The 13,799-nt window shown below is 26.6% G+C and overlaps 1 protein-coding gene across 1 annotated transcript in view; it reads left to right on the plus strand.

Moving 5' to 3' along the window:
- The first annotated feature begins 451 nt into the window (after positions 1–451).
- Positions 452–13,799, plus strand: part of LOC113378221 — a 24,482-nt gene continuing 11,134 nt past the window's right edge. Inside the window, exon 1 of the mRNA XM_026618753.1 lies at positions 452–541. The gene's annotated coding sequence lies outside the window, so the exon portion shown is untranslated. The remainder of the gene's footprint in view (positions 542–13,799) is intronic.

Here is a 13,799-nt window from a genome sequence, read left to right on the forward strand (position 1 = left end):
GAGTTCGTCAAGAAACTAGCAATCATAAATGGGATCGCGAAGATCAAAAGTTTAGAAACCCCTGGTCTATAATTATATTTTAAAACTAGCATGGATTTCAGGCATTTTTTACACCTTGTAGTGGTTTCATTTGCCTGTTCATCAGGCTTATTTCTATCCCAATTCAGGCATATACCTAGACTAGGCTATCCCCTCCCAGGTGCTCTATGGCATACCGTTCCCTATCAGGTACATCGAAAACTTTATCAAAAACAGTTTATGTTCGAATTTCGAACCGCGCGCGTCGTCATGGTAAAATTAAATGTAAAAAAATTAAATGAAATAAAATAAATGTATAGTGAGATAAATTCTAGATTTTAAAGATAAATTTACAATTTTAGTGTATTAAATAATTTTATATAATATTAATATACAGTGGTTTTAGTTATTAGAAATTATAAATTAATTTAGTCGAGATTTAAAACTTTTGGTATGTGTTGTGTTTGATTTAATTGAAAAAACAATACAAGAGGAATAATTGTTGCTCTTTTTGCAGAGTCAGGTATGTTTATAAATTTTATATTTTATAATTTATAAATATATGTATATATATAGTTTTGGGTAAAATATTGTTAATAACATTTAGAATAATTAATATATCAATATTATATAATATTTTTTCATATATATATATTATTTGTATTGATATTATTAATTTCTTATGAAATTTATTACTTGTGAGAAAAATCAAAGAAAAATAAATAGTGTTAAATAAAACCTATTATTAAATTATAATAATTAAAATATATAGAATACCTATTTACATTTTCAACTAGGGATCACTTTTAGCTTGAAAGAAAAATTAAGTGTGTTCTCATCCCAGATTAAAAATTAATTTTTCAGTAAAAATTAATTTCCAAGCAGTTATTTGGCTCACTAGTTTGTTTATATTTTTCATAATTTATAATTATGTTATTCCGAACCGAAGACAAAATTAGATTTTACTGTTTTTGTAAAAAGTACTATTTCAATTTAGAACTATTTTTATCATTTGATTTTTTAAGAATAATGTGCAATATAATATATTTTATATTGCACATTTTATATATTAAAAAAATTTACTTATCGATTATTTTGCATCATTTTAATTAAACAGTCCACTATTAAAAAATAAGTACAATAATACGCAGTAAATAAAACTATATGTGGCCCTATTAATTTTCAACATTAAATAGTATACATTTAAAAATAATCTGTTTTTTTTTCATAATAAAATTTATAATAAAGTCAAAATTAGATCTTTTTCTGTTTATAATAAGTACTATTTTTAAAATCTATTTTCTTTATTTGATTTTTTAAGTAAAATATGCATTTTAATTTTTTGATAAAACAATTTTACTGTCGATTATTTTGCGTTAAAATTTATTTTTTATTGTTTAGTATTGAAAAATACAAATAATAAAATGTAGTAAATGCAATTGAATAATGAATATAATATATAAATATAATCTTAATATTTTAATCAAATTCTATGTGGCCATATTAGTTTTCAACATTAAGTAGTAAATGTATTATATATTTAAAAATAATTTAATTTTAATATGTTTCATTCGTAATGAAATATTATTATATTGAATTTTGAATACAAATTTAATATATTCCAAGAACAATCAATTTAATATAAGAAAATATAGAAAACTATATAATGTTGTACACGATTTGAAATTATTTGGCAAATTAGAATATAAAATTCTAGAACACTTAATTAAATCAATTATTTCATAGATCATTTTAAATATATGCAATTTTTATATCAAATATTCAATTTGAAAATTTCATATATTTTATATCATATTATGCAATTTTAATATTTCACATATACAATTTTTATCGATTTATGAATTTTACAATTATTATTTAATATATAATATACCGATAAAATTCCCAAAATCTATTTTTAATTAAGAACCAAATAAGTGAAATAATTTTAAAAAATTGAGTTTTATTAAAGGCTAATTCGTAACTATATTTTATTTCTACGATATTAAATTTCTATTCTTTAAATTATGAATTAAATAAATATATAAATTATATTTATTATTTCTTTCAATTACTTTGCTCTCAAACTGTCACGAAAGAATTTAATTATATATTATTCGGTGTACTATTATTGAATTTAACAAGCGGAAAAATAATTTAGCAGATTGATATATCACCATGAACTAATTTTTTTAATAAAATATTGTTAAATATATCACAGTGGTTTAAATTTTCAGAATATTATTCAAAAAAAACTTAGTTAAACTTAGACTTAGAACATTTTCTATATATTTTTCCCTTGCAATATTTTTCTGCAAATAGCAATTTTTTCTGAAGATGATACAAATTTATAAAAATTTTAACGTAAAAAATAATCAGCTCACGTTACCCGTTTTTTTTTGTTTATTTGCTGGATATCAATATCCTCTCTTCAGAGAAGATTAAATAAGTTTCTTCCAGTTTCCGTCTCTTGCATAGATAATTCTCTCACGTTTTTTCGCAATTTTACACTTTATTTATAAAACCAATTAATGCGATTTCCAATTGATATTTTTTAACATTTAATATATGCAATTTCATTAATTTTAGTACATTATATGCCCTAAACGCTCTGATCATTATTCCAATCTTTAATGAAATTTTATGGCTCAACTATAGGACAACAAATGTTTTGAAATATCCATTAAGACTATAATATTTGTTATATAAACTCTGTGGCTAAGAAAATGTTTAATAATTAATTTCAAAATGGCCCAACCAATCTTTAGCAAAAACTAATCAGCATGAGTTAAAATTTAAACGGTTTTTAAATTTTCAAAATTGGTTCAATACTTTTGTATCGAATCATACTACTGTCAAAAAAGTGCAAAAATAAATAAAATTAAATAATACTACATATTTGCCCTTTGAGAAATATAATGTTTAATAAATATATTAATGAAATTAATTTTGCAAAATTTTGTGTGTTTATGAGCTTCTACGTTCTTCAGAAGAAATTTAAGACTTTTTCCGCGAATTGTTTAAGCAAATATTAAAGAGACATGTGTCTAATGTTTATTTAAATATTAAATTATTTATTGTGCAAATACATGCCGTATAAAAATACTTGTCACGAGCGTCAAATAAACAAATTAATTTCTTTTTTTGTCGAGTATTTTAAAAATATTTGAAAAACAGTTTCTGGACAAAACCATTAGCTTCAAACATTCAGAACAATAAAAAATATTTAATTAAATTGTTTTCTGACAAATCGAAAATGCATAGAATATTATTAATAAGTAACAAATATTGTATCGATTTGAATTCAAACTAGTTATTTTTTTTTAACAAAACTGAGCAAAATTATTTATAATGCAGTATTGTAATTTCACTGCATTGCTTCTTCATTGAAGAAATAATAAAAATTAATGTTTAATTTAAAATTAGTCAATTTTGTCAGTTGAAAACTATATACTACAATTTTTTCAAAAAAAAAAACAGGAATGTATTATTAACTTCCCGGGTAAGTTATTGTAATCGTCCAGAAATCGAAATTGCACAATTTTTGCATATCTTCACGTTTCAGAGGTTTCTGAACATTTTGGCATACCTAGTCAGAAAAAGTAGATGTGGATGAAACCGATTTGATTGATCCAAAAAATATCCGATTCTTAATGATGGGTAGAAGTGGTGATTAGATTTTGGAAAAGGCAGGTCCAGCCATTTCGGAAAATTAAAAAACTTTCTGCTTGTGTTGACTAAACGATTGCTCTTGGTAAACGATTTTTTTTCAAAAAATGTTTTTTTTGAATTCGGATTTTAATTCTAATTCTAGCTAAAGTTGTAAATATCACTTGTAATACTTTAAATAATTATAATAATCTATTTGAATACATTTAATATTCCTCGAATATTTCATTAAGGTACAGGAAGTTCCAGCAGTTTGCCTTGAGGCACGTTGCCATACACCACAAGTTTAATTTTTTCTTGAGGAATTTAATTTGAAACTTCTTAAACAACTATTTTTCTCTCATATTTAAATTGAAATCATTGATAACTGCTGTAAAGGTTTTAGAGAAACTTCATAATTATTTTATGGTGGAATTTTTAGTTTTTAGAATCTCACACTATTATTTTGTTCCCATCGATATAATATTATCGAACCTTCCTTATACGGTATCGATTTTATCGATAAACAATCGATAATTCTCATAACAAACTAAATTTGAGCCCGAGGCGTTTCGTAGAAAGTAAAAACGTGCTTCATATTAAATAAAGAAAACAATATCGTTTTCACCTGACAAATTAAATGTGTTTTATCGATTAAGAAAGCAGATTTAGAAATTCTGTCATGGAAATAGATAGGCGATAAAAAAGAATCTTAATTTGATATTTGATAATAATGGTCGATTTGCGTATTTTATTATGGCTTTGTTATTTAAATTTTTATTTGAACGAGAGAAAACTGTCTTGGATGAATGTTGTGTAAAAAATATTATTACATCCAAATATTGGAACTTCATATTCTTGAGCTTATTTATCTTCTTTATTTAATAATAAGTTAAAATACCTGCATTTAATCTTGAACAGAAGTATACCTATCATGATTTAATAATAGAAAAATCTAAAAAATATACAAAACTGTTGTATGACTAATTATATGCAACATCTATTTCATACAATAAAAATTATATGACTTGAATCCAATGTCTATATAAGTTTTCTAAGTTAAGTGGTACCAAAAAGTGTGCCTTGTGGAACTCCTAGCTCTATGTTTCTAGTACATCGATATGTGTGGGTATTAGGTGGCGCTGTTTTATAATATAGGGGCGCAAGAAAATTATTAATTTTAGATATATTTTTAGTCTCTTAAGGTACATTGGAGTTTTGCAATAAAATTGAGTATATTCTCCCCCTGTCTCACCTAAAACAAGCAATTATAATATAGTGGCCGGAAACTAATTGCCACAAAAAGTCGACTGGCGAACTCGTTCATCCTGTTTTATGTACATATTATCGTTCGAGTGAATTAAATATCGATCACAGGAACTCGACAATTCAGAAACTTACACGAATGAGAGAAGATCTTTTTTTGAGATTTGATCATTAAAAAAATGAGCAAGATTTCTTTTGATACACAGAAAAGAAACACTACAAGAACAGAAATTATAAACTAATTTTGGCAAAATGCTTTTTTGAATTTTGGTAGCAAACTATTCAGAATGACTTGGACATAAAATTAGCAATTTCTAGAAAGTGAATAATTCCGACAAGATCTTAAAATAACAATTATTAATACAGTTTATTAATATGTTTATGAATAAATTCTATATCCTCTTCCAGCAGGAGGAAATTGCAATTAGTGTTTTCATGTGTGGTCCAGAATCGTTGATGCAAATATAAAACTTTAGTCTATGTTTGTATGTTTGTATAAATTTAAATATAGTATTAGTCATTTTACAAAGAACCTAGGTGTACGTACGAGAGATTATTAAACTGGTTTCTCACGAATATTCTCGGAAGGAAATTAAATAATACAAAAAGAACTAACTGCATTTGAGATTATGACTAAGAATGGGAAACCTTGAAAGATTCTGCGAGACTTGAATGAAATACCACAAAAATATAAGATGAAATATACCTTTGCAAGAAACATAATAAACATAAAAAAAATAGTTGGAAATCAATATCTTAATTGCTGTCTTAGTTTGTCATCTAAGTCATAAATTATTTTGTCCCTTATTTAATTACGAAATAAGATGACCATTTAGACTATTTAGAGCATTTAATTTTATTCACCAGACTTTATTCAACTTATTTTTTTTTTATTTTAACGTTCTAAGAATATTTGCATATTCATATATCTAAATCTTCTGATTTATTATAGAAAGTTTTATAAATATTGGCAAATTCATTAGCCTTCAATTCCAAATCGATTGGATGTTGTCTGTATGCTTTTTTTAGTTGAATTAATTAATTAATACAAATTAGAAGATGCCGTCTCATCAATTAAAAAAAATCGAGGTCGATAAAATAGAAATAAAAAAGAGCTAACGAATTCGGCAACTTGTTGAGATCAATTTAAAAAAGATGTTACTTGGTAAAATTGAGATATAAATTAGTTGAAACATGAAGTATTTTTTTAAAAAAGCGATTAGAACTTCGTTATCTATGTATTTCTTTCTGGAGAGGGCAACCCAGCGGTCTTATCATATAAAATGAGATTTTTTTTATCAATATCTGATTTTTTAAACTTTCACTCCGTTGTTTTTTGTTTTAACGACTACATACTACACACAATCCTAATTTTATGAATATTATCATTAAAATCGGTTCAGTAGTTTAGGATTATTCCGATATTCCGAACAATAGATGGTTTATTAGTAAAAGATTTTGACGAAATGGTTTTTCAGATGTTATATCAGATTTAACCATGTCGAACCAATAAAATCTAATTTGAATATATATACTCGTAATTCGTAATAAACCAATTTAAAAAACTTTCTCTATCACTTAGAAATTCTCAATAAAATATTTTTTAACTATTTTACCGAACTATCATTTAAGTTAGGTGAGTCAAATAGGGTGTCTAGTTCATCTCTGTGATACTAGATCCGCTTCTGCATTTCAATAAAACCATTTCCAAATATTAGGGGCACCCTATTTGTAACACCTAGACTTTTGATTCGTAAGTTATTGGTACAGACATTTGAAAAAAAAATTGGGAAGAAAAAAGAAACCAGCTGATCTAGGTAGGCAGATGTGATTTTGTAAACTCAGAAAAAAAAATTGGGAACTAGGAACAAGAAATATACTCATAACATAACTGCCGAATGTCAAAAGCTATAATTATTATTGCAAAAATTAGATTTTTAACATGGTTGTAAAATATTGCAAAAGTTCAACGATTGTAATAAAATTTTCCATAGCCATTGTGATCATAGTTTAAGAAATATAATTACTTTTATAGGCTTGCGAAAAGTAGCCTAATTATAAAAAAATCATAAAATTTCGGAAAAAACAACTTGAAATAAGCAATTGAAAATTTTATCGTCAATATTAAAAAAGTTGTTAAATCTCAATTCTTATTGATTTAGGCAATTATTTACGCATACTGGGAAGTTCATGCAACTCGTCTTGAGGATAACGACACTCACAGCTAGTTTATTTGTATATTCAAGAAAATCTAGTTAATTGATAATAAATCAAATTTTTAATAAAAAATTTTAAAAAATATTTTTGTGTATTCCACAAATCTTGAAAAGCAAACTGGTCTGAACTACTTTCCAAACTGAAAAAATAAAATATTTTTTCAGAGTAAATAGTTTACTTAAGGGTACTAAACTTGAATTTCTACCGTTCGTTTTTCGGTCGTGACATATGGTTGCATAAAAGTTAAGTCATATGCCCCCTTAGTAAGAAATTAGGGCTTGCAAAGAAAACTTTCAGGTCCCTTTCTTATTATTATGATAATGTGCGATACTAATCGCTTGACTGATTTTTATAAAGGACTAACTGACTGGCTGGCGGTTAAGAAAAAGGTAAAATTGCATTCTTATAAAATTATTTTAATAATCCCAACCTTGGCCAACTCAGTATCAAGCAGTATGATACGAAATTTTCAATTAAGATCATAAATATGACATATAACATAATAATAACATAATTATAATACTAAACAATTTTTGAAACTTTTGGATAATTCATATATCTATTGTGATTCCATTCTATTTGGATTAATTTTAAATCAAAAACTGCCAAACCAATTTCGAATATATTTCATAAATTTCTTAATAAATTCATTCTAATTTAATTACTTTATGTTACGAAATTTTCTAAATCAAAAATAAAGTCCTTAACGAAGATTTTCTCTTAAGTCTTTCTCAATCTTTTAGAGTAGATACTTTCGTCCCGTTATCAAAAAAATAAAATGCAAAGTCGTTCTTTAGTCTCAAGATGTTCTTAATTAGATTCCAATCAGGAAATGAAATTTCCTATTAATATTTGACCTTATCTATAATATTTCTCCGTTAGTTTTCTAAATGCTAAAAATAAATGCAGACGTTTTCGAACAGGGATGTCAAAGATAAAAATCATTAGAATAAAAATCCGCATTTTAAGAAATTGCATCGAAAATACATAAAACATTTCCAAATTTAAACTAAAATATTGAAAGTTATAAAATATATATCTTAAATTTCATAAGATATTTATTAATTACTAAATAATAGCCCGAACAAAATAAATAAAATAAATTGCAATTTAAAATAACTTACAATAATTACTCTAAATATTGAATAATTGTGGACTAAATAATAACGTGGGAATAAAAAAAATCATATTTCTGAACTTTGATAAATGTAATTATGTAATACAATTCTCTGCAATCCGAAACAACAAGAGTTTAAATTTTAAATTCTAAAATAAATAAGTAATATATAGTTAGACTATTTCACAAGTCTGAATTTTTTTTAAAATAAGCCCTTGCGTTGGACATCATTGCTCAAGATCTATGTATGATGAATGTGTTTTACATATGGATCCACTTATGAAAATTCCAACAAGGAAGAAAATAAAAAAGATTAGGAAGGAATCTCGAGACGAGAAATGGCACGTGGTTTGATCTTAATTTGAACATCTGCTCATATGTAAATATATATATATATATATATATATATATATATATATATATATATATATATACGTGTGGTTTAAAGGAATATTGACACAAATACAAAAAAATTAAATGCCTAGACTTTGGGATTTAAATAAAAGTTTCTCATCGATTGCTGTTATAGAGGCATCTGAATACTTTAAATATTAGCAGTAAACACTTCGAAGATAAAATTTAAAATGATTTAATATTGAGGTTTGATTTGGTCGTCATTAGAGCCCTTTTTCATCTTCTACGTTGCGACTTAAATTGCTCACCAGAAGTTACCATTAACCCCATTATGGTGAGAGAGTATGAAAATAACCAAGGAAGAATTTCTTGAAAATGTTCTAAATAATATTGATAATATTGAAAATACTATAATATAAGCGGAGCAAATTAGCTCCAAGTTAGATTAAGTATGTCATAATTTTATATACAGAAACAAAGAAGTGTGCAGAAAATATCGATGTCTAATAAACACATCGTTGAATAAAAAAGTATTGAATTTTAATGAAATTTGCCCAATTAGCACAATCAAATCATATCAATTTATATTATTATTTATCAATATTACTTGATGTTAATAAATTAGCAGTTGTAATAATTATTGAAATTAAAAAAAAAAAAAAAAAAAAAAAAAAAAAACATATCAAAACAAAAATAAAGGCGTTGTAAGCAAAACCGTGAACTTAAACAAACAAATTACATATGGAAATGCTCTCCAATAAACTTTATATTTTTTACAAAAATCTTCTTATACATAAATATATATCACCTTTATTCTTTCTTCTCTGTCAACATTTCTTTCCCTTCGACTGCGGCAAACGGCGGCGTGTGCCCGGCACGCGTGGGCGCACACAACCCTGCAAAGGGTGGGTGTTCGCCTTTGAAATTCGAAAGCGAAAAAATGTACAATACTTTAAATGCGAAGATTTTTTCAACCGTGAATTGAATTTAACCAACTGGACGTATGCCTGTGCGGTCAATGTATATGGACGCCACGTGCAAACACTTAAATGGATACATATATACATGGAACACGTGAATGGATTAGCGGCTTAGTAGGTGGTAGTTTTATGATTGAAAATATTAGGAAATGATTTTTAGTCGAAGGGTCCATACGGGCAACTGTTGATTAGGATAAACTTTTTGATTTGTTAATAATTGGTTTTTATTAACTTCCCGCATGGGTAAATTATAGTAATCGCAAAAAAATTAAAAATTGAAATTTGTATATATTTACGATTCAAAGGTCTCTGAACATTTTGCCATACCTTAGAAAAAATAGATGTGTATGTGTGTTCGGATACAAATTTTCGCCGACGATTTCGGGAACAGGGATCAACAGATTTGATTAATTCAAAAAACATTCGATTCGTATTGATTTAGGCTAAGGCAGGTCTAGCCGTTCCGAAAATACGGAGCAAAAAATGGCATTCGAGTTTTTGAGATAACAGCGTCCGATTTAAATAATTCAAAAAAAATTTTTATTTGCATTGGTGAAATGAAGAACTGGTAAATTTTTTAGGTAAGGTAGGTCTAGTGGTTTCGAAGATCCATTAAAGTAAGTTGAAAAAAAAATGCTATCTGGCGGTCCGTACCAAGTACCACTGTATATTAGTTAGACTGCGACACAGCGCTTACGCGCTTCGATATTCCTCACCACGCTGGCAGTGCGTTTGTTTTGAAAAAAAAAGTTCAAAATTTGCAAAATATTTAAAAAAATATATATTTCAGAGAAGTCATTTTTTCATCATTTCCAAAAAAGTCATTTTTTTCAAAAATTTCAAATCTTCAAGTCTAAATTTTTCAAAGTTGCAAAAAAATTATGAACATTTTTTATAGATTTTAATTTTTTGTATGGGAAGTTTCAGCAATTTGCCTTGGCACGATGCCATGCACCCTAGTACATTTTTTATTGCCAGTTTTGAGTAAGTGAGCTCTATTCAAAATATTAGTAGAACAACTTTTTATTAAAATGTCTCACAATTCGTGAATAGAATTATTTTCAAACTTTCTGAACGAATTTTTCTTATTTTACTTACTCCTTGTTTAGAACAAATTAAACCCTTCATGGGCCGAATTTTTGTTTTACATACATCAAAGAAAAAATGTTCAATACAACATCTCTTTGAACATTTTCGCATGCAATAGAAAACTCGATGTATGCGTGTGTGTGCGGATTTTCAACTCGATGTATGCCGACGATTTCGCGGATTTTCAAGACGCAGGAGACAAGCCTTGGCAATGTTTATAATTATTTATATTGGTTGTCTAAATAAGATTATAGAATTAAGGTTTATGAGTCATGTCACAAAAATTCCATAAGTATTTAGTATCATATCGAAAATTTGGAATATGACTTGAAAATTACGCGGGCCAATAGAGGGTTAATTTACAAAGAATTAATATGAACTTCAGAACTATTGAACATAACAAATTAATTCCAAGATACTATATATTATATAGTCAGTATTACTACATATATATGTATATGTGTGTATATCTATAAAAACACCTTTTATATTTGTTCATATGCTCCTTGTGTGTCGTATAGGGGTGCTATATTCCATTTTCAAGGGGTCACGCATGTGCCAGACCGTTACGTTTTGCTCTCTACGATGACTACATTGAACAAGATGTGCAATGTATATATATATATATATATATATATATATATATATATATATATCAAGGGGTCCCTATAGTAACATAAAAAAACTGATCACCAACACACACAGGAGTCTCCGATATTATTTTCTATATGACATACGCGGTAGTAGTCATCGTCAGGCATAAAGCTAAAGCCAGGTGGTCAAAACTACACCCAGACGTGTGCTGGAGAGGATCTCCCCTAATGTCGGAACATTTTCATTTGTTATCATCATATGAAAGGATATTGCACGCAGTGTGTAATTATATATTATATTGTTACAAGAGAAAAGTAAAACCGAGGACTATACCGAAGAGCAAACTGATTCTCCAGAATATACTGATAATCACTTCTGGTGTAGTTTTGAACTCTGAGGAACGGAACTCTACTAATGATCAATTTTTTGTTACATTTTTTATGTATGTGGGAATGAATTACAATAAAGTTAATATAAATAGTAAAACTAAATTTCTTTATAAATCAAGAATATTGCTAAATTTTGTACTGGATAAGAAAGGACGAAATTCACGAGCAAACTGAGTCTCGATATGAAAAGTAACAAGAGAGTCTACTAACGAGCAAACTGAATCTCCACTTGCGGAATAAGCTGATAAATGATATATTTAAAGAATGGCTTTCTAAGACATAGGCCATAAAACTCTAAAAAATGAACTCTACGTACGAGCAAATTGAATTTATCCACAAGTGGAATAATGCCATCGTGGTAAAGTTGGACATAAACCATGGTGGCGTTAATTATTTACCTCAACCTCGTTGGAAGTCCCATTATAAGTGTAACTTCAATAAACAAAAAACTCTGTTCTCTATTCAAATGACAATTTGAAATGACGAACGCCATACATATGTCTAATATTTAACGCAACATTTTTCAAAAAAATCGAAACTTTATCGAGAAGATTGTATAGAAGAAGTATTGAGAACACTTCTGTCTTAACTTTCTTCCAAAGAAAGAAACACTATATAAAATAGAAGGATCACAAAATAACAGCAAAATTTGATTCTATCTCTTTGTGCAGGATATGAACAAAACCGATTTAATAATTCATATAAATAATTATAAATACAAACAATACCATAATTTTTCATTCAAAAGCAATAAAACACAAACATGAATAAACAAAACGATCGCATACTCGTACTCGTAAGTCATCTTTGAGGAATGCGCTTTGTTACACTTCATTCATTCATTCGATCATTCTTGATTCAGAGAATAGAAAGGAAATACATACATACATATTTTACATATGTATGCACACAGGTGTTAAACTATTGTTTTTTTAGAAACAGAGTTGAGATAAAAATCATATCAGTTAATTATCTATAAATTAAATAAATATTTGCTAAAATCACACTTTATTCGATTTGATTCTGCAAACTTTTAGTACTAACTTTACAGACTTCTCTTGGTAAATTTAGTTCGAAAAGCTTTTAAACCTTATAACAGATTTGTAGACAATTTTATTAGCTTTCCAACAATATATAACACTATTGTTATATTTTAATTATTTATAATAAACCGATAAGATTGACATACATATTGAATGCAGCAAAACAACTTATTATAGTTTGTATATAAAATGTTTTGAAATTACTGCATTTAATTTTGAACAATGTACCTGACACAATGAAGTTGTCCGCGATTGGTACTGTAACTCTTGTTTTGACGGTTGTGATTTGAATTTGCAATGTAATATATATTATTATTGTTATATTTTAGTTATTTATAATAAAATAAACGTCATTTGTTTAAATTTAAAAAAAAACATTCTCCAAGGGATTTGGTTTTAGAAGAATTTGTTAAATTAAATTTTAGATGAGCAAAAAAAAATAATTTTAGATAAGTAAATTATAACAAGCTAATATAAGACAAAATGTGATGTTTTATTTTTAATATGAAGATTTTTTATCTTTAGTGTAATGAACAACTATAGTAGTTAAGAATTACTACTAGCATTTGGTGTGTGTAAATTATTAATGAAAATTATTATTATATCATCGAGTACATCTTCAACAATTAATGTACTAATAGAACATAAAAGTTTTTTTTTTTAATTTAGGAAAAACACCGTTTGTCACATCTAATTTTCATCCCAAAAATTTATTGGATTTTGTAATTCAAACATTGTTTCAAGTATTCTTCATTCCCCAAAATAAGCATTCTATGTAAATTTGTTAATCTTATCTTTGCCAGTAATAAAAAAAACATTTTAGAAACAATTGCTTATAACCATTGTGTGTTGAACCTTAACAATTAACCTCATCCAAGGCCCGTCTTAAAAAACATTACTTGCTCTTTCACTATTTAATTTATGGTAATATCGTTTTGCATTACTCATATGGTACTAGAATATATATATATATATATATATTGTGGCCATTAGTGAGCTATTTGTAAGACTCATTGTTTAGAATTTTGCTTCTGTCGTGCGCAATTAAATTAATCATACAAACCACAAATGATGTATTTGAATT

Source organism: Ctenocephalides felis, unplaced genomic scaffold, assembly GCF_003426905.1.
Source record: "Ctenocephalides felis isolate EL2017-DRISC unplaced genomic scaffold, ASM342690v1 CF-g0.4_SCAFFOLD_00845, whole genome shotgun sequence".
In the NCBI taxonomy this organism is placed as follows: Eukaryota; Metazoa; Arthropoda; class Insecta; order Siphonaptera; family Pulicidae; genus Ctenocephalides; species Ctenocephalides felis.